Raw genomic sequence first — 21,764 nt, 5'->3', positions numbered from 1 at the left:
AAATAAATAAAATAATACATAAATATGATAAATTTAAGTCTGATGGATTAATTCTCATATTTATAAAAGCATAAAAATCTCAAAATTACAATCTTTATTTGTTTTTGCAACTAGACCACATTAAAAAATGTTAAATATTTGTCAAATCATTGTCAGACACGCTTAATCATAATTAATTAAAAAATAAACATCTAAATTATAAACCTATTTTATTATTTTAAAATAAAAAGACATACTTTCAAAATAAAAAATTTAAAAATAAATAGATGCGATTAATTGTGCTTAAGTACACTTAATTAAACGTCTTATACGCTTAATTCGATCAAACTACAGTTTACCAATTTTTTCCGCTTTTCTCTGAAGCGGGGTATTTTTGTCGAGCTTCAAGCTTAAGCGCATGGGCGGATCTACAGTGGGGCACACAAGGGCCATGGCCCCCCCAAATTTTTTAAACTTTTTTAGTTGATATTAATATTTAAAAAAATTGAATATATATATAAATGGCCCGGGTTTTTTTTAAAAATATTATATTTTTAAAACTTATTTATTAAAATATAGCAGATTCTAAAACTTTATGAAAATATGATAATCCGGAGTTTGAAGTTCCGGATTCACTGTCTCGGTCAGAATCCGGGACAGGCTGACACGGATTCTAAGAATCCGATTTTAATTTTTTTTAAAAAAAAGTGAATTTAGCGACGGTTTTACAAAAACAGTCGCTATCTGCAACCGTTACCAACCGTCGAATTTGAAAAAGAGTCAGAAGAAATGGTTCGATCCTCTTATCTTGATTTCTCGAACCGAGAGATCCATGAATGGGGATCCTGATGCATATAGATACAAATGGTCCGTTCACCCTAAACTCATTGGCTTCCATTTCCACCTTTCGAAACCGGGCCCCGGCTTTTTCCAGCTGTTCAATGGCCCCCTCACGCAGTTCTTCTGAATTTCGAATAGTATTCAGGATCCTCTGTTTTCGATTATCTAATAAATCACTTAATGAAAGTAGATTATAATTCCGTTCATTTGAAAACTTCCATAATCCCTTCCCAAACCAAACATGAATCTTTCGATTCATTTGGCTCTCACGCTCAATTTATAAACACAAACCGTCGCTACGGATTATCCCAACATTTCTCCTTCAACATTCTTCTTGAGCAGTTTTTTTCCTTCATTCCGTGTCTTTTTTTTTGTTATAAAAATTTTCAATGATTCTCTTTCCCTTATAAATTGCGTAGATCGTGAAAATTTAAGAAATGTTCTTTCCTTAACAATAATAAAATTGTTGTGAAAAAGTAAAAATTTATGATAAAAAATAAAAATCTCAAACTCTCAAAATTTACCAAACTACAGACTTTATAATATTTTTCTCTTAACTCAATTGTGATTTTATTCACAAATGAGAGATCTATTTATTGAAAATCTTTACAAATAATCCAAAAATAAAATACATCATTACCTACATCATCACACACAAATTTCTAATTTTTACAACTCTTATTTTCAACATTCAAATATTCAATACACACATTTTAAATATTATTTTTCAACAAAAATAACGTTATTTCCCAAACAATATTTCATTCTATTGAATTAAAAAATTTATTATTGTTTGAGAATCTTAATTGTTTTAGAATTTAAAAGTTGCGGTAACTTTTTTTAACATTGTTAGAATTAAACAAATTAAGATTTTTATTTTCCTCTTAAAATATGAAAATAATTATTTATAGCTAGAAAAGAATTTACAATTTTTTTAACATTTCATTGTTAAGTTACCGTAAATTTAAACAATTACATTATTTATACTAATGACAGTAATTTAAATATATTTATTTATAGTAATTAAATTTAGATAATAATAGTATTAATTGTGTACTAATTTTTGCATCCGCGTTTAAACAAATTTTTAATTTAGCATAGAATATAAATATATTATGATATTAATTATTTAACTAATCGTTTATGATGATATTAATATTTGGAGTATTAGTATAATCAAAATATTTGTAGTTATTCATATTATAAACATTATCAGAAATAATATACAAAAAACAATTCAATATAGAAAGAAAAAACAGATATTTGAATTAGACTCGGCGCAATTCTCCCAAATTCTGATATTCAACACAATTCTCAAAAATCAAATTCCGAATTACTGAGACTCAGTGCAATTCCCTCAAATTCTGATATGCGAAAGAAAACTATCAAATCAAATTAAGAATTCCGTTAAGCACACGATCTACGCAATTTATAAGGGAAAGAGAATCATTGAAAATTTTTATAACAAAAAACAAAGACACGGAATGAAGGAAAAAAAACTATTCTTCTTGAAGGGAAAAGTTGGGATGAACTGTAGCGACGATTTTTGTTTCTACCGTCGCAAATAGCGACAGTTTCTAACGGTCGCAGATAGCGACGGTTTTGGTTAAACCGTCGCTAACGTCACTTTTTAAAAAAAAAAAATTAAAATCGGATTCTTAGAATCCGTGTCAGCCTGTCCTGGATTCTGACCGGGACAGTGAATCCGGAACTTTAAACTCCGGATTATCATATTTTCATAAAGTTTTAGAATCTGCTATATTTTAATAAATAAGTTTTAAAAATATAATATTTTAAAAAAAAACCCTAAATGGCCCACCACAACAAATTAAAGAGCTTGTATCTCAATGGCAAGGCAAGGATTCTATACCACTAAACCCAGGTTCGAATCCTAGGTGTTTCTTCTTTTTTATATAACTTATTTACTTTTAATTTTTTAATATTTTATTACTTCTAAATTTATTATGAAATGCTTTTTCAACTGAATTTGCTAACTCTTCTAGTTTTTACTGTTAATACATAACGGTCATTGTCAACTATGAATATCGTCAAAACTAGGCTTCGGAGCAAAATGAATGATGATTTTCTCTCGTATGTAATGATGATATTTATTTAAAGAGAAATTGCTTGAAATATTTGTATAGATGTTATTACTTGAAGAGTTTGAAAATTTTAAGGAACATCGAATTCTTTTTAGTTAGATTTTTTTTTTAAACGTAGTATTTATATTTAGTTGATTATAACCGATGAAATTTTTATCTTTATTCTTTTAACATTTTGTCCGTATTTTATAAACGGCCCCCACAGAGTTGAAATTCTAGATCCGCCCCTGCTTAAGCGGACATTTTAGAACACTGGTAATATCCAATGTTGTTTTGATACCGTCTAGTTTCATGTCAACAATCAGATGGAAATCGAACTAAATATATAAAATCACTAATTTATTGCATTAAAACCTAATACGAAGCTAACAACATACAGGATAATTTTTGGAAATTATCCTTTTTTTTATATAATATATATAATATATGTAGAACTAGAAGATAATAGCTATTAAAAATTATGAGCCTTGATAGAACAAAATATATATAATAGTTATCTCGTGTGACGATTTTATTTATCTTTAATTGTGAGACGAATCAATATTGTCCATATTACAATAATAAATATTATTTTTGGGAAAAAATTAATACTTTTTCACTTGTGATCCAAATATGATATCGTCTCACAAAATTGATTTGTGAGACCGTCCTACAAAAGTTCTTGTGAAAAATATATACAACCATAATAAAATTTTGTGAATAGGTCTCCTAAATTCGATATATATATATATATATATATATATATATATATATATATATATATATATATATATATATATATATATATATATATATATATATATATATATATATATATATATAGCCCGCATGGGTTTAGCTCAATTGGTCAGCAGCAGTAAATCTTGGAACAATGACCAGAGATCGAGTCTCGCAAGCGGCAGTGTGGGAGTTAAATTCCCTACAATGAGAGGGAGCTTCTTGTGCGCGGCTTAACATAAGGTTTAGCTGCTGCTGGTTGGCTGAGTCACCATGATTTACTCTTCTCACATTCCTGTCGGGTCGGAGCTGAGGGGCGCTTAAGGTGAGCGATTTCACCTTTTGGAGCAATATATATACATATATATATGTGTGTGTGTGTGTGTATTTAACCACAAGAATTGTGCATTAATTAATGGGAGTCAATCAATCAAATCCACCATACCAAAACAATAGTCATGCGTATGTAATAAATATATTGGTAGCACTAAGCTTTTTGATTGCTCAAATTTGTCAATTGTAAAAAGGGATGGCTCACAGTCTTATAAAGTGGGGAGTTGACTACCAAAATAATTATCTCCTTGTTGAAAATATAGAGAAATGTGAATCAAATCTTAATTTAGGTTTTTGCCCAATCTCTATATAATACTAAAGTCAGAGGCTAAAAGAAGAAAAAAGTAGACCAAATTTTAGGGTTCCATCAGGTTTGAAGATGGGAATGAGAGCATTTTCAGCCTTCTTCCTCCTCTCGATTATATCGGTATAATGCTACGCTTATATATTTAATTTTATGCTTACCAGTAAGAAGATATATGGATATATCGGTTTGTTGAAATGTTAATCCTTGTAATAGTTTTGGTGTATGTTTTTTTTCCCGAAAAATAGCTCGCCAAGCTGATACCTAAAAAGTTAATTGATTTTAATTTTTTTTTGGGTTGTTACTTTTCGGTTTTCTAATTTATGATCAGGGCTGGGGTGGTCGATCTTGTGCGTAAAAAAATTGGTTTGAATCATAAGGGTTTTTTCTGGATGATTTCTTGAAATTTTTAGGATTTCATACACGTCCATGCTTTGAATAATAATGAAACTTAGGGAGTGTTTGAGAGAGCTTGTAGCTGGGAAGCACATTTCTTGGCTTCTAGCTGGCTGAAAGTGCGTTTGGGTGTTTGTGAATATCAGTTTTTGATTCAAATTTTATGATTTTGAACCAAAAGCTGGAAGGAATATCGCTATATTTTTTTCTGGTTTTGGTTTTTTTGTTAATAATTTAAAGTTATACATTTGTATCCTTATAAAATTTATCATAATCTATAATTGTTTTTAATTTTTATAAATATTTTTGAAGAATTTTGAAAATGTTAAATTTTATTTATATATGAGTTTTTAAGTGTTTCGAATGTAATTCATAAAATTTCAATCATATTTTATTACAAACATTAATTTTTTAAAAATATATAATGTGTTTTTATATAATTTTCATGTCTATAAATTTTTTTACATATTTATTGCATTTGTACAAATTTTTCATTTGCTTTTGTTTTTATTTTTATTAATTTTATATAAATGTTGACACATTCATATTATAAAAAAGTTAATTTTCAAAATGTAATAATAATTATATAAATACATTGTCGATGGTGTGAGTACCAAATTTAGATTAAAAAAAAAAGATAAATGTTATATATGTTAAAGATATTGTTGTCATTTTACTAAAAAATTAAGTTTGAAAACAGTTTTTCTCTAAAAACGCAAACTTATTTCAAAATAATCTCACGAAGTGTCACTTTAAAATAAGCAAAAGATCTCTCAAACGCTCTCTTGACGTGGTTTAGTCGCTTTCTTCCATCTTCTAGCTGTGGTGGTCATAAAATACACAACCACATTTTCTGGAATCAAATTTCTTGATTCCACATGCATGCAGATAAATTGAAATTATTGTAAAAAATTTTATTTAAAATATGATTAATTCTTTTGTTTTGTTTTTTGTTATAAAAAAATAATGCCTTGATGCTTCATATCTCAGTTTGCTATTATTGCTGATACAAGAAAAGTTGGAGGTAACTATTGGAAAAGTAAGATGAATGATGAGCCCATGCCTAAGGCAATCCAAGACCTCTTCAATCAGAACCCTTCCTCAGAAATGAAGATGGACCGGTTTTCTCGAGATTTCGATGCCAAGCGAACTTTAATAATATATCACATTCAGAGTGTGGATTCTGAAGAACCATAGCCTATCTAAACCTTTGAATGGTTGAAATAATACCATTTGTTTTAATGTTTCTGTTTTAAATATGTTCGAGTATGAGTTTAACATGATTCATAATGAATGTATGAACCGTAGGAATGCATTTAAATTCGTGGGGACTTAATTTGATGTTTAGGTCGTATAAATTTGTATGATCAATGGATTCTTGTAAGTGTTTTGTGTAATTTATGTCGGTGATATTGTGTTTCAAGTCGATATAAGTTGTGAATATGAAAATATAGTCGAAACAAGAGTTTGAATATTTTTTTTTAAGAACACAAATGATTCCATATTTAATTTTCAGACTAGTATAAAGTTTTATATACATCATTTTTTTTAAAATAGGAATCGATTCCTAAACTTGAGCCATGTTAGTATGAGAAGTTAATTCTTTGTAGCCAAAAAACGAGCCATGGAGTTGGTTTCATGCACCTAGGCAAAAGTTGATAGAGGCATCCGTGGAGACGGAAATTGCATCCCAAATTGCAGAAACAATTTTTTAATGAGAATTTTAGTAGGATAAAAACAGTTAAAAATATTTAATTCTTATTTTTTTTAACAAGAAATTTCTCATTTTATCCCATTAAATTTATGATTTTTAATTATATATCAAACGGAACAGTATAAACCTATCCATTACAGAATAACACCTAACGGAGCCAAAATAAAAGAACTTGGGATTTCGGATTACATATTTTATAAACCAAAAATGAATTAAAATTGGACAAAATAAAACCAAACCTACCAATTTCCAAAGAAGAAAAGTCTCAATATTATATTAACGGTTTCATGTACACCGTTCTTTAAAGGCCGACACCTTTGGGCTTTGTATATTTAATACAATCTTAGGGTTTTGCTGAAACCCCAAATCCAGTAGATCACCGAACTTTGCGAAGCATTCCCGGTAATAGATTTGAATTAGAGCATCGTTTACAAGTTTTGATTTCTTCTTATTTTTTTAGGTTTCTGTCTGCACTGAAAATTGTTCTTGCTATATGATACCTTGGAAAGGGCTCGGGTCATTCTTGGATTGAGGTGTTAAAAACAAACTTAAACGAGTCAGATTTCAATTTACTCCCAAGAGTAGAGCATTGGTAAACTATGGCTGGGGTCATTTCCCCCGGCCGGGGTACTCCATTTCGGCCAGGGTCATTTCGCTCGACCACGGTCCTCTCCCCAGGACAGGGCCCTCTAGTCAAGTCAGGGTCCTATTGTTCGGCCAGTGTTCATGTCACCCGACCAGTATGGGTCACCATGCTAATGAACAATCAATGCCCATGACAAAACCCGAACAGTATGGGTCACCATGCCTGCTGACAAATGACAAGGCATGGGCAGTCGTCAGATGACAGGATATGTACATATGTCTAATCAAGAATAATGTACATGTACTGTAATCGAGGTAATCTTCTATCCTATAAATACACAGGTTTGCTCATTTGAGAAACATGTCAACATACTGCATTCAATAAAGTCTCTCTTTACTTAGTAAACCACGTACTGACTTGAGCTTCGAAGTAACTACGTCGAAAACCCTTCCGGCGGCCCACTGACCTTATCTTATTTAGTGTGTGCAGATTGTCTAATTCGAGGTCATCGCACAAGGCAGGCCAGAGCACCAGGGAGACTAGGCCAGACTACCCGGGCTCATCCCACTAGGCCAGGTCTGACCACCCAGCAGACCAGGACAGACCACCAAGGTAGGCCAGACCACCCGAGGTCATCCCACCAGCCAGGCCAGACCACCACCGGGAGACTAGGCCAGATCACGAAGGCAAGCCAGACCACCCAGGAGACCAGACCAAACCACCCGAGGTCATTCCACCAGCCAGGCCAGACCACCCGGGAGACTAGGTCAGATCACCCGGGCTCATCCCATCAGGCCATGTCAGACTCATCCCATCAAGTCAAAATCTTCACAAGGAGAGTACACATCTCTGCTCGGTAGATTGCCCACACAACTCACCCAATCTACCCGGACATCATCATTTGTGCCTTCTATAGGAAATTTGATCTATAGATGTAGATATGGTTTCCATTCAAAAATAAGCGGTATCAGCTCGACAATCAGATTTTATCTATGGATGTTCATATGGGCTCGAAGTTCGGCAGCTATTCTGGATTGGAGCGAAAAAGCATTTGGCTATGCAATCAGTAGCATACAACTATATTGGTCACATAATCCGGCTCAACTAAAAAATCTCACTTTACCGTAAATGAATTTGGATTCACTATTTCCAGGTTTATGATTTGATTTTTAATAAAACTAACATAGCAAGAGAGGCATGAAGTTAAAATCCGGGAGACATGAGTCTCTGGCACCTTCTTGTAAGCCTGGGAGACATCACCCTCTTGTAAGCCCGAGAGACATGAGACCCCGACACCTTCTTGTAAGCCCGAGAGACATGAGGCTCCGGCACCTTATCTTAAGCCCATAAGACATGAGGCCACAGCACATTTTCTAAGCCCGAGATACATGAGGCCCCAGCACCTTATCATAAGCCCGAGAGACATGAGACCTCGGCTTTTTTCTAAAGCCCGTGAGACATGAACCCCTTCACCTGTTCTAAACTTCGGGAGACATGAGGCTCCGGCTCCTTTTCTAAAGCCCTGGAGACATGAGGCCCCTCCACCTTATCGTAAGTTTGGGAGGCATAAGGCCCGGCACCTTCTTGTAAGCCCGGGGACATGAGACCCCGACACCTTATCTTAAGCCCGAGAGACATGAGGCCCCCAAACCTGTGAGGCATGAGGCCCCGACACCTTTTCGTAAGCCCGGGAGACATGAGGCCCCGACACCTTATCTTAAGCTCGATAAACATGAGGCCCCGACACTTTTTCTAAAGCCCGGGAAACAGAGGCCTTGGCACTTTTTCTTAAGCCCGAGAGACATGAGGCCCCGACACCTTTTTGTAAGCTCGGGAGACATGACGCCCCAACACCTTATCTTAAGCCCGGGAGGCATGATGTCCCAACATCTTTTTTAAGCCCGAGAGACATGAGGTCCCGGCATCTTCTTGTAAGCACATGAGACATAAGGCCCCGGCACCTTATCTTAAGTCTGGGAGGCATAAGACTCCGGCATCTTCTTGTAAATGCGGGAGACATAAGACCCCGACACTTTATCTTAAGTTCGGGAGGTATGAGGCCTCGGCACCTTCTTCTCAGCCCAGGAGACATGAGGCCCTGGCACCTTATACTAGGAGCGAGAGACGTGAGGCCCCGACACTTTTATCTAAGCAATAACTAATTATCTTTCTGATGGAGTCCAAGCATGACTAATCGGGACAGCGAGTATGACTCTATTCCGACTATTTAAGGAGGGAGTGGTGATACCCTTGAAAAGGCTCGGGTCATTCTTGGACTGGGGCGGAAAGCGAAACTTAAATGAGTCAGCTCTCAATTAGCTCCCAGGAGTAGAGCATGGGTAAACTATGGCCAGGGTCCTCTCCCTCGGCCAGGGACATCCAGCTCGGCCAGGGTCCTTTCGCCGGACAGGATCCTACAGCCTGGCTATGGGTCCTCTCCTCCGATCAGGGTCCTCTAGCCTGGCCATGATCCTCTCCCTTGGACAGGGTCCACTAGTCAAGTCAAGGTCATATTGCTAGACCAGGGTTCAGGTCACCCGACCAGTATTGGTCACATGCATCATTAGTATGACAATCAACGTCCATGACAAGTCCCGAACAGTATGGGTCGCCATGCCTACTGACAGATGACAGGGCATTGACAGTCGTCAGAAGACATGGCATGAGCATATGTCTAATCAAGAACAATGTACATGCACTTTAATCGAGGTCATCTTCTCTTCTATAAATACACAAGTTTGTTCATTTGAGAAATATAACAATCTACTGCATTCAATAAAGTCTCTCTCTACTTAGTAAACCATGTACTGACTTGAAAGTCAGAGTGACTATGCCGGAAACCTTTCTAGTGCCCCACTGTCATTTTCTTGTTGAGTGTGTGCAAATTGTCTGACCCGAGGTCATCCCACCAAAGTAGGCCAGAGCACCAGGGATGTGAAGGCCCTAAAACTCCTTGCTTGAAAATTTGCGGAAAATTAAAAATTTTCTTTTTAAAAATAACTGAAATTGCCTTGTTCATAATTAAACTGATAAACAAAGTCAAAGTTTAAAATATCGCAGCGGAAGAAAATAAAGTTGCCAAAAATCACAATTTAAAAAAATCCAACGATTGATAAAAATATTGTTCGAGAATTAAAATAGCAACTGCTGCACTGAGGTCCTCGGGTGCCACTACTGCCGACCCAAGCTGGCTCACCGGTCCCCGCCCTCGGCCCTAGCCTCATCAACACCTACAACAATCAAGTCTAGTGAGCCTAAAGACTCAGCATGCATATTTCGCAGGTAACGAGTAATATCTGAGTAAAAATATGCATGGGGTAAAATATCATGTCATGAGGCATACTGAAAATAATCTGTACTGAGCAATTATAATACGTGCATAACTGAACTGATAATCACAGTAAAAATATTTGCTCCTTGGAGCCCTGTACTGAAATAACTGATAAAATTTTCTGTTGAGATTATGTTTTACGCCTGTGGCCACTACACTAAGCTGAACTGATCGGTAACTGACTACCGGGGAGCCTGGAACTGAGCTGGCTCACTGAAGACCCGATGGTACCATCCTGAACTGATCGGTCACTGGCGACCGGGTGGTACCAACCTGAACTGAGCGGTCACTGGCGACCGTATAAATAATGCTCCCACATAGTGAATGCACCACAAGCCATATCGCATAAATCTCAAAAATAATCATTTTTTGTTTTCATGCACGTAATATAATTAAATGGCATAATTAAATATGAACAATTTCGATCTTCTTGCATTAAAATCATGTACTTGCTATATTTAAAAATACCTATATGACTTGATTGAAGAGTGAAAGAAGATATAAACATGCCTTCGTTTCGTTTTAATGAACAACGAAATGAAGAGACGACGACGCGGCACGGAGACGGAGTGGCTTCTCTTGCTCTCTTTAGTTCTCGGTTTTCTCTAGCCTTTCTTCCTAGCTATAAGTCACGATTTCCTCTCTGGTTCTCCTCTGATTTTCGAAAAATGGAGAGGGGGAGAAATGGTTATGGGAGTGAGGGAGTGGTTGCCAAAATAAATGGGAGAATCAAGGACCAAGTCTACTAGTTTTTTTTGAATTTTGAATTTTGGTTTTCTAGAAATTTATTCTTGGATGCATCTAGACTAGAGGTGGCCGAAAATGCTTGGTTAATTAGTCTAGGATAAGCTCTAACATTGATTAATTAAGGTGGAACAAAATAATTAAAAAGTTTAACAACTCAAACTAATCAAGAATGAGTCAAAGATGAGTTGGCAAAGGATTTGTTGCATCTCCAAAGGGGGTGGCCGAAAAATGAAATAAAAATGAAGGGGAAAATTTGTTATCTAGTTGATAATTAATAACTCTACAAAGCCTCACTAATCCCTTAAATAATTTAGTAAATAAAACCCTTAATAAATGGAGCTTAATTGAATTAATTTCCTACTCACCTCAAGTTATTAAAATAAATCCTCAAACCTTCTTTTTAACTTAAATTAACTTACTTGCTAGCTAAAGTAAGTCCTGGAAATATTTCTCGAATCTTAAATTCTATCTCAAAACTCCAACTCCGGTCCGGCCTCACTGAAATAACTGAAATGCTGAAAATCAACTACTGAACTGAATAAACAAATAATTAACTTCAAATAAATGCATAAAAAAAAAATAATCATGCAATGAAGTTAATTAAATTTAAAAATCTAGAATTATGCATGGCTTATACGTCTACTGATTTACGGGTTCTACAATCCTCCCCCCCTTAAAAGAAATTTCGTCCTCGAAATTAGAACTCACCGAACAACTCGGGGTAACGCTCCCTCATCTCTGACTCAGATTCCCATGTAGCTTCCTCCTCTGAATGGTTGAGCCATTGGACTTTGACTCGCTTAACAAGCTTGTTCCGAAGCTTCTTCTCCTGTCTGTCTAGGATCTGCACGGGTCTCTCCTCATAAGATAGGTTCGGAGTAAGCTGCAACGGCTCAAAATTCAGCACATGCGAAGGGTTCGCCATGTACTTTCTCAGCATGGAGACGTGAAAGACATTGTGTACTCCGGCCAGATTCGGCGGAAGAGCCACACGATACGCTAGCGTCCCAACTTTGTCGAGGATCTCAAACGGTCCAATGAATCTCGGACTGAGCTTCCCTTTCTTCCCAAATCTCATGACACCCTTCATAGGTGCCACTTTCACGAAGACATGATCGCCCACTGCAAACTGTAAGTCTCTTCTCCGCTGATCGGCATAACTCTTCTGCCGGCTCTGAGCAGTCCTCATCCTATCACGGATCTTAGCTACTACCTCTGCTGCCTGCTGAACAATCTCTGGACCCAACTCTGCTCTCTCTCCTACTTCATCCCAATGAACAGGAGATCGACACTTACGGCCATACAAAGCTTCATACGGTGCCATACCAATAGAAGACTGGAAGCTGTTGTTATAGGTGAACTCTACCAATGGTAAGTTCGACTCCCAACTCCCAGAGAAATCAATGACGCAAGCGCAAAGAAGATCCTCAAAAATCTGAATAACTCGCTCCGACTGCCCATCTGTCTGCGGATGGAAAGCTGTGCTAAACAGCAACTTCGTACCCAAAGTCGAATGCAAACTCTTCCAAAATGAGGAAGTGAATCTGGGATCTCTGTCGGATACGATAGAAACTGGAATGCCATGGAGTCGGACTATCTCCCGGTTATACAACTCTGCATACTGAACCATGGTGAAAGTCGTCTTAATAGGCAAGAAGTGCGCTGATTTGGTAAGACGATCTACAATCACCCAAATGGCATTCGATCCTCTGGCTGACCTCGGCAATCCGGTCACAAAGTCCATGGTAATGTTCTCCCACTTCCACTCGAGAATAGGAAGAGGCTTGAGCAAACCTGCTGGTCTCTGATGCTCGACCGTCACTAACTGGCAAGTCAGGCACTCGGATACAAAACGCCTGATGTCCTTCTTCATCCCTGGCCACCAATACAATAGCTGCAGATCTTTGTACATCTTCGTACTCCCAGGGTGAATGGAGTACGGGGACATATGGGCCTCTGATAAGATGTCTGCTCGGATAGAATCACTGTTAGGAACCCATATCCTATCTCGGTATCTCACAATACCGTCGCTGACTGTATACAAGACACTGCCCTTGGATTCAACTCTCTTCTTCCACTGTGCCAACTGCTCATCTGCGGCCTGACCACTGCGAATACGGTCCAAAAGAGAAGACTGAATGGTCAAGGTAGATAGACGAGGAACTCTACCTCGAGGTTAAGTCTCAAGACCGAACCTCTGCATCTCAATCTGAAGAGGTTTCTGCATAGTCAAATGAGCCATCACTGCGAATTTTCTGCTCAAAGCATCCGCAACTACATTAGCTTTACCCGGGTGGTAGCTAATGTCACAATCGTAGTCTTTCACAAGCTCCAACCAACGCCTCTGACGCATGTTCAGCTCCTTCTGCGTAAAAAAATACTTGAGGCTCTTGTGGTCGGTAAAGATCTGGCATTTCTCTCCATACAGATAGTGCCTCCAAATCTTCAAAGCAAAGACTACGGCCGCTAACTCCAGATCATGGGTGGGGTAGTTATTCTCGTGGATTTTCAGCTGTCGAGAAGCATATGCTATCACTCTCCCATGCTGCATCAATACTGCGCCAAGACCGAGCTTCGAAGCATCGGTATAAAGAACGAACTCGCCGGGTCCTGACGGTGTGGCCAAAACTGGTGCTGAAATAAGAGCTTGCTTCAAAGTATCGAAGCTCTTCTGGCACTCATCGCTCCACACAAACTTCACATTCTTCTTTGTCAGTGCTGTGAGTGGAACGGCAATGGATGAGAATCCCTGAATGAACTTCCTGTAATATCCTGCCAGCCCAAGAAAACTGCGGATCTCGGATGCATTCTGAGGCACAACCCAATCTCTGACTGCTGCAACTTTTGCGGGGTCTACCTCGATGCCACTGCTGGAGACGATGTGGCCTAGGAACGCCACCTTTTCTAACCAGAATTCGTATTTACTGAACTTCGCGAATAGTTTGTGCTTCTGCAATGTCTGCAACACTGTGGTCAGATGCCTGCTGTGCTCCTCCCGACTCTTGGAGTAGACGAGTATGTCATCTATGAACACTATCACAAACTGGTCGAGGTATGGCTGAAATACGCGATTCATGAGATCCATGAAGATCGCTGGCGCATTCGTCAGACCGAACGGCATCACAAGGAACTCGTAGTAACCATAACGAGTCCTGAAAGCTGTCTTCGAGACATCAGCATCTCTCACTCTCAACTGATGATAACCAGAACGCAGATCAATCTTGGAGAAAATCGAAGCTCCCTGCAACTGGTCAAACAGATCCTCAATCCTCGGTAATGGGTACTTGTTCTTAACTGTAACCCTGTTCAACTCCCGATAGTCAATGCAAAGCCTCATCGAGCCATCCTTCTTCTTAACAAACAAGACCGGCGCGCCCCATGGTGAAAAGCTCGGGCAAATGAACTCCTTGTCGAGAAGTTCCTGAATCTGCTTCTTAAGCTCTGCCATCTCTGTCGGTGCTCCAAAGCGCCGTACCTGGCATAAGCTCGATGGAAAACTACACCTCTCTCTCGGGTGGCAAACCAGAGACGTCTTCGGGAAAAACGTCTAAGAAATCTCTGACAATCGGAACATCAGAGGCTGACTGGCTGGGTTCCTCGGGGACAGCTAAAAAGGTCGCTAGAAATGCTCGACACCCTCTATGCATGAGTTTCCTAGCCTGAACATATGGAATAATGCGCGGTAACGAAAAGTACCTGTCCGGCTCAAATAAGAACTGCTCCATTCCAGGCGGTCGGACAAGAACAGATCTCCGCTGGAAGTCTATCAACACTCTGTTCTTCAGTAGCCAATCCATCCCTAGGATGATGTCGAATTCCGGCATCGGTAGCAAAATCAGATCCGCATATACAAGCTTACAGTGCAGCTCAAGGTCTATATCTCGGATAACATTGGTGGCTGCCATCTCCTCGCCTGACGGCAACACTACTGAAAAGGCTATGTCTAGCCCAATGGTCTTGATCTTCAGAAAGTTTGCAAAGACCTCCGATATAAACGAGTGAGTGGCCCCTGAATCTATCAAGGCCTTGGTAGCTTTGTCGGCTATGAAAATTCTCCCTGTCAATAACATGGTCTCAGGGTTGGTTTCCGCGGCATGGAGAGCGAAAACTCGGCCCTGAGTAGGCAGATTCCTCTGCGGGCAATGTGGCAACATGTGGTCTGGACTGCCACACTTAAAACACTTTCCTGAGCCAGCCATACATGCTCCAGGATGGCGGCGAGAGCACCTCGGACAGACTGGGTACTCCAGAGTCCTCGGGGCTGGGCGTCCCCGCTGCTGTTGCTGCTGCTGCAGGTGGTGACCTCTGTTTCTAGGCGGCCCATGGAATGGCCTTTTATGTTGCTGCTGATGCTGATGAGGAGGAGGGCGGTGTGGTGCCTGGACTGGGCGCTTGCCCTGTCGGTCCCTCTCAATATCCCGCTGATCCTGTTCTGCGGCTAAGGCCTTGGAGACGGCAATCTCATAAGTGGCAGGGTCAGATACCCTAATATCCCGGCGCAAGATCGGCCGTAGTCCCACCAGAAAATGCATCAACTTTGCTCTGGCATCATTTGCTATCAGGGGCACAAAGTGACAGCCCCTCTCGAACTTACGGATAAACTCCGTAACTGACATATCCCCTTGCCTCAAACTCATGAACTCTGTGGTCAGTCTGGTGCGAACCTCCTCACCAAAATACTTGGAGTAGAAAACCTCCGTGAATCGGGTCCAAGAAAGTGTAGCCAAAGTCAAGGCTACTGACGCTCCTTCCCACCATAAGCGGGCGTCTCCAGTAAATAAATAGGTCGCACATCGAACTCGGTCGGCGTCTCCCAGCTCCATGAAATCAAAGATAACCTCGAGGGACTTGATCCATCCCTCGGCAACCATGGGGTCAGATGTCCCGGAGAATTCCTTTGGGCGCATCTTCATAAATCGCTCATAGACGGCCTCGGGCCCTGTCGTCCTAGTCACCACAGCATTGTTCCCCGCAAACTGTGCGAAGAACTGAGTCATCCCAGCTAACATCTGGGCATTCATGTCCGGTGGGGGCGGTGGAGGAGGTGGAGGAGGAGGAGGAGGTGTCTGCCTCTCTTGTCTCTGATCATCGCCCTCGCGACGGTGCTCGCCACCACCTCTCGGGCGTCCAACTTGGCGTCTAGGGGGCATATTGTTCCATACATAACCCGTACGTAACTAACATGCATAATTCCATAATTTATTATAACTGAATACTGAAATACTGAATGTCTGGAAGCATGCTGACAAAATAAATTCATGCTTTAAATAATTGCTGAACAAAATGCTGAACTGAAAACTTACAGACCGAAGACGTGGCTTCGTGAGCTTCTCGCAGTCAGTAGTAGTGAAACCCTATACAGAACCTGGCTCTGATACCAACTGTGAAGGCCCTAAAACTCCTTGCTTGAAAATTTGCGGAAAATTAAAAATTTTCTTTTTAAAAATAACTGAAATTGCCTCGTTCATAATTAAACTGATAAACAAAGTCAAAGTTTAAAATATCGCAGCGGAAGAAAATAAAGTTGCCAAAAATCACAATTTAAAAAAAATCCAACGATTGATAAAAATATTGTTCGAGAATTAAAATAGCAACTGCTGCACTGAGGTCCTCGGGTGCCACTACTGCCGACCCAAGCTGGCTCACCGGTCCCCGCCCTCGGCCCTAGCCTCATCAACACCTACAACAATCAAGTCTAGTGAGCCTAAAGACTCAGCATGCATATTTCGCAGGTAACGAGTAATATCTGAGTAAAAATATGCATGGGGTAAAATATCATGTCATGAGGCATACTGAAAATAATCTGTACTGAGCAATTATAATACGTGCATAACTGAACTGATAATCACAGTAAAAATATTTGCTCCTTGGAGCCCTGTACTGAAATAACTGATAAAATTTTCTGTTGAGATTATGTTTTACGCCTGTGGCCACTACACTAAGCTGAACTGATCGGTAACTGACTACCGGGGAGCCTGGAACTGAGCTGGCTCACTGAAGACCCGATGGTACCATCCTGAACTGATCGGTCACTGGCGACCGGGTGGTACCAACCTGAACTGAGCGGTCACTGGCGACCGTATAAATAATGCTCCCACATAGTGAATGCACCACAAGCCATATCGCATAAATCTCAAAAATAATCATTTTTTGTTTTCATGCACGTAATATAATTAAATGGCATAATTAAATATGAACAATTTCGATCTTCTTGCATTAAAATCATGTACTTGCTATATTTAAAAATACCTATATGACTTGATTGAAGAGTGAAAGAAGATATAAACATGCCTTCGTTTCGTTTTAATGAACAACGAAATGAAGAGACGACGACGCGGCACGGAGACGGAGTGGCTTCTCTTGCTCTCTTTAGTTCTCGGTTTTCTCTAGCCTTTCTTCCTAGCTATAAGTCACGATTTCCTCTCTGGTTCTCCTCTGATTTTCGAAAAATGGAGAGGGGGAGAAATGGTTATGGGAGTGAGGGAGTGGTTGCCAAAATAAATGGGAGAATCAAGGACCAAGTCTACTAGTTTTTTTTGAATTTTGAATTTTGGTTTTCTAGAAATTTATTCTTGGATGCATCTAGACTAGAGGTGGCCGAAAATGCTTGGTTAATTAGTCTAGGATAAGCTCTAACATTGATTAATTAAGGTGGAACAAAATAATTAAAAAGTTTAACAACTCAAACTAATCAAGAATGAGTCAAAGATGAGTTGGCAAAGGATTTGTTGCATCTCCAAAGGGGGTGGCCGAAAAATGAAATAAAAATGAAGGGGAAAATTTGTTATCTAGTTGATAATTAATAACTCTACAAAGCCTCACTAATCCCTTAAATAATTTAGTAAATAAAACCCTTAATAAATGGAGCTTAATTGAATTAATTTCCTACTCACCTCAAGTTATTAAAATAAATCCTCAAACCTTCTTTTTAACTTAAATTAACTTACTTGCTAGCTAAAGTAAGTCCTGGAAATATTTCTCGAATCTTAAATTCTATCTCAAAACTCCAACTCCGGTCCGGCCTCACTGAAATAACTGAAATGCTGAAAATCAACTACTGAACTGAATAAACAAATAATTAACTTCAAATAAATGCATAAAAAAAAATAATCATGCAATGAAGTTAATTAAATTTAAAAATCTAGAATTATGCATGGCTTATACGTCTACTGATTTACGGGTTCTACAAGGGAGACCGGGCCAGACTACTGGGGTCATCCCGCCAGCCAGGCCATAGCACCCGAGAGACCAGGACAGACCACCCGGGATCATCTCACCAGTCAGGGCAGACTACCTAGAAGATCAGGCCACACCACCCGAGAGGGTCAAACCACCCCTGGGAGACCAGGCCAGATTACCAAGGCAAGCCAGACCACCCGGGAGACTAGGCCTGACCATCCGAGATCATCCTACCGGCAAGGGTCAGACCACCCGAGAGACCAGACCAAATCACCTGGACTCATCCCATCAAGTCAAAATCTTCGCAAAGAGAGTAAAAATCTCTGCTCGGGTAGATTGCTACCCGAGCATCATCACTATGGATTTCGAGACCCGTTCAAAATCCTCTATCATGGGACCTTTCTGTACCATCTTTTGGCGAATGTAATTACTCCCGCTGATACTGCATTAGCCAATATTCTTGGCGCTACTGTCAAGATCTTCACTACTAGGTTTGATGATGTTCGATTTAGTCTGAAATTTTTCGGTACATAATAGTTCGTTGATTGTTAACTGGGTTTGGAAACATTTGGCAACAGATGTGTTATTGCAGAATTGAGAATCCTCGGTGATTTGTATTCCGATACTGTTAATGTTGCTCGAAACCTGATAACTGCGAGGTTACTCCTTTTAATATTTATAGGAATGTGTTTTGTGTGAAGTGTTGCGCACTTCTAAGTATTTTCTGTCAGGACTGTTTTTCCATTGAGATCATGATAACACACAATAAATTAATTACGTATTAATGGGCATATTCACTTCATCATTGTATTCAATGTTTGCATCATTCTAGACTCGGAAAATGGTTTGTGGCTGGGATATAAATTTTGGTTTTGGTGGTGGAACTATGCTGCTATATGCTTCAGCTGCATTGAATGTCTTTATAATAGAGTGTCTTGAAAATATTTGAGGATCAATGTGAACAAGATTGAACATTCTTCTCTGATCATGTTGTGATTTTTCATTGAAAATCTCTGGCTCGTGTAGTTAGTTAGGTTGACCTATGGGATGTTCAAATGTGAGTTTAAAATTTCAACTACCCGAATTTCTAGATGTGACAATGAGAAGAGAAAAATGGTTGCATCGTACATTACAGAAATTATTGGTGAAAGCAACCCCGAACACATTTTTGTTGCAACACAGGATGCTGAGCTGAGGAAGAAGTTCCAAGATCAGGTTCCTGCTTTTTTCTGTGCAAATCAATTTTTCATGCTGTTTTACATTGTGGCAAGCAAAAACCACATTTTTGTTAGACATTCAGGTTTTTAAGGCTGCCATTTGCAGATAAAAGGAGTGCCAATCTTATATGCTCTCCGAAATTCTCGGTTGCTTGAGCGTCCGTCAGCAGTTCAGTATGAGATTGCCACGACTGGTGAAGAAGGGGGTCACATATGACTGAGTTGGAATACAAGATATAAAATGTAAAGAAGAAAAGAGTAGACAGTGAAGAAACATACAGACACTTTGGATGCGAATGACGATAATGAAGATCATCAGGATCTCAAGAGAAATCATAAACCAAGTAGGATAGTGATGAATGGTAAAGTTCAGTTCAAGCGAAAGAGAGCGAAGGTAAGTATCAATGTCCTGTCATCTTTTTTTCCTTCCGTAATATTTAAATATAAGATGGAAAAATCGCTTCTTTTCAATGTAATTGTGGCCCACAGTCCAAATAATTTGTTGTTACATGGGAAGCCATATGGTTCCCCCCTTATTTCATAATTTTACAGAAATTTCGTGGCAGAATATGTGACACCCATGTATGAAAGCTATTGTTGCTTCTGTTCACTGTCTTATAGCAAAACTATGCAACACATTCTTGTTGAATCGAGATTTTTTAATGATACCAAGTTATGCTTATATTGAGCGCAGGGTCCAAACCCACTGTCATGCAAGAAGAAAAAGACAAAGGTGAATGAAAATTCTGTGGCTGGAAAGGGCTGTGGATTTTTGTGGTATTTCTAATAATTGTAATCTGCCCATGCTTATCATATGCCTTAATGGAAAGTGTGTTCTAACATGATTATTGATACATTCATATATGATCACTGTTGTAAATGGCGGGAGAGCCGAGGCGGTGGCAGTGGAGGGGTGGTCAGTGACGGCCTATCGCCTAGACGGTTGAAATTTTTTAAGCAATAACATTTTCATTCCAAGCATATTGAGTTGTTTTGAAGCCCTACAATTTATTATAGAAAACTCATGACCCGTTTCTTCCGATTGACCCAAAAATACAAAACCCTAGAATCAAATGACTTCTTATCTTCTCTTTAAAGCTGATGTCATATATAGTTTTTCTTTAAAACTCGAAACCTTAGCTCAAATGGCTTCTTCTGGTCTTCTCTCTACATGTTTCGGCCGCTTCTTCTTGTCTTTTCTTTAAAGTTGATATCGTATCTCATATATCACATGTTAATCACCCCAAGTAAACGCATCCTAAATGGATTAAATCAAATAAATCTATCTATATCTATATAAATATACAGATTGAATTGTGAATTTACTCTATTGTCCTTATCCTTATTATTATCTATTAATTACAATTATACATTTACTCTTTTGTCATTTACTCTATTGTCCTTATTCTTATTATTATCTATTAATTACAATTATGCATTTACTCTTTTGTCCTTATCCTTATTATTTATTTACTAATTACTAAACTTTTAAATTCAATCCTTATTAATTACAATTATGCATTTATTCTTTTGTCCTTATCTTTATTATTTATTTACTAATTACTAAACTTTTAATCCTTATCCTTATTATTTATTTACTAATTACTAAACTTTTAAATTCAATAGCCGAGATTAAAATTTGTTTTGTGAAAAAACCTTATAAATAATCTATATCTATTTATATCTATCTATCCTTACCTTCATTTAATAATAATCATTAATACATATTTTTTTAATCAATTTTCAATATATGATGCTAAATACATATTACTAAATAATATATTATCTATTATTATTATTAATCTATTAAGTATATGACTTTCATTTGTGGCTTATTATTATATTATTTTTTTGTTTTACAATTTGTCATGTTAATGGTGTTATTTAATTCATTTTTTATCTTAGTTTAATAAGATCATTAATAGTGTATTTAACTCAATCAAACTAATTATTATTTTAATTTACTTTAAATTTAATTTTAGTTACTTAAATTTATACATTGCCGTCAAATAATAACAAGAAGACAAAGAGAAATGAATCGGATTGAATAAAAATAAATTATTTATAAATATTGATGTCATACAAAATTTCTTTCTCCCATTTAGAATAAAAATATTTTCAGACTCTTTAATTGTCAATAGAGATATGTGATTGAGAGAATACATATTTTTTTTAATCAATTTTCAATATATGATGCTAAATACATATTACTAAATAATATATTATTATCTATTAATTACAATTATGCATTTACTCTTTTGTCCTTATCCTTATTATTTATTTACTAATTACTAAACTTTTAAATTCAATCTTTATTAA

The 21,764-nt window shown here is 38.0% G+C and overlaps 1 long non-coding RNA gene and 1 pseudogene across 1 annotated transcript; both read left to right on the top strand.

Annotated features, from left to right (window-relative positions):
• Positions 1–4,161: 4,161 nt before the first annotated feature.
• Positions 4,162–6,096, top strand: LOC140811275 (uncharacterized). The gene is made up of 2 exons (XR_012113443.1): positions 4,162–4,398; positions 5,662–6,096. It is a non-coding gene; the product is annotated as an uncharacterized lncRNA (long non-coding RNA).
• A 2,814-nt stretch (positions 6,097–8,910) lies between these two features.
• On the top strand, positions 8,911–20,308 carry LOC140804009 (rRNA-processing protein utp23-like; annotated as a pseudogene).
• The last annotated feature ends 1,456 nt before the right edge of the window (positions 20,309–21,764 follow it).

Source organism: Primulina eburnea, chromosome 1 (genome assembly GCF_022965805.1).
Source record: "Primulina eburnea isolate SZY01 chromosome 1, ASM2296580v1, whole genome shotgun sequence".
Classification (NCBI taxonomy): domain Eukaryota; kingdom Viridiplantae; phylum Streptophyta; class Magnoliopsida; order Lamiales; family Gesneriaceae; genus Primulina; species Primulina eburnea.
Note: the sequence above shows the minus strand (reverse complement) of the source record. Positions and strands in the feature narration are given on the sequence as shown.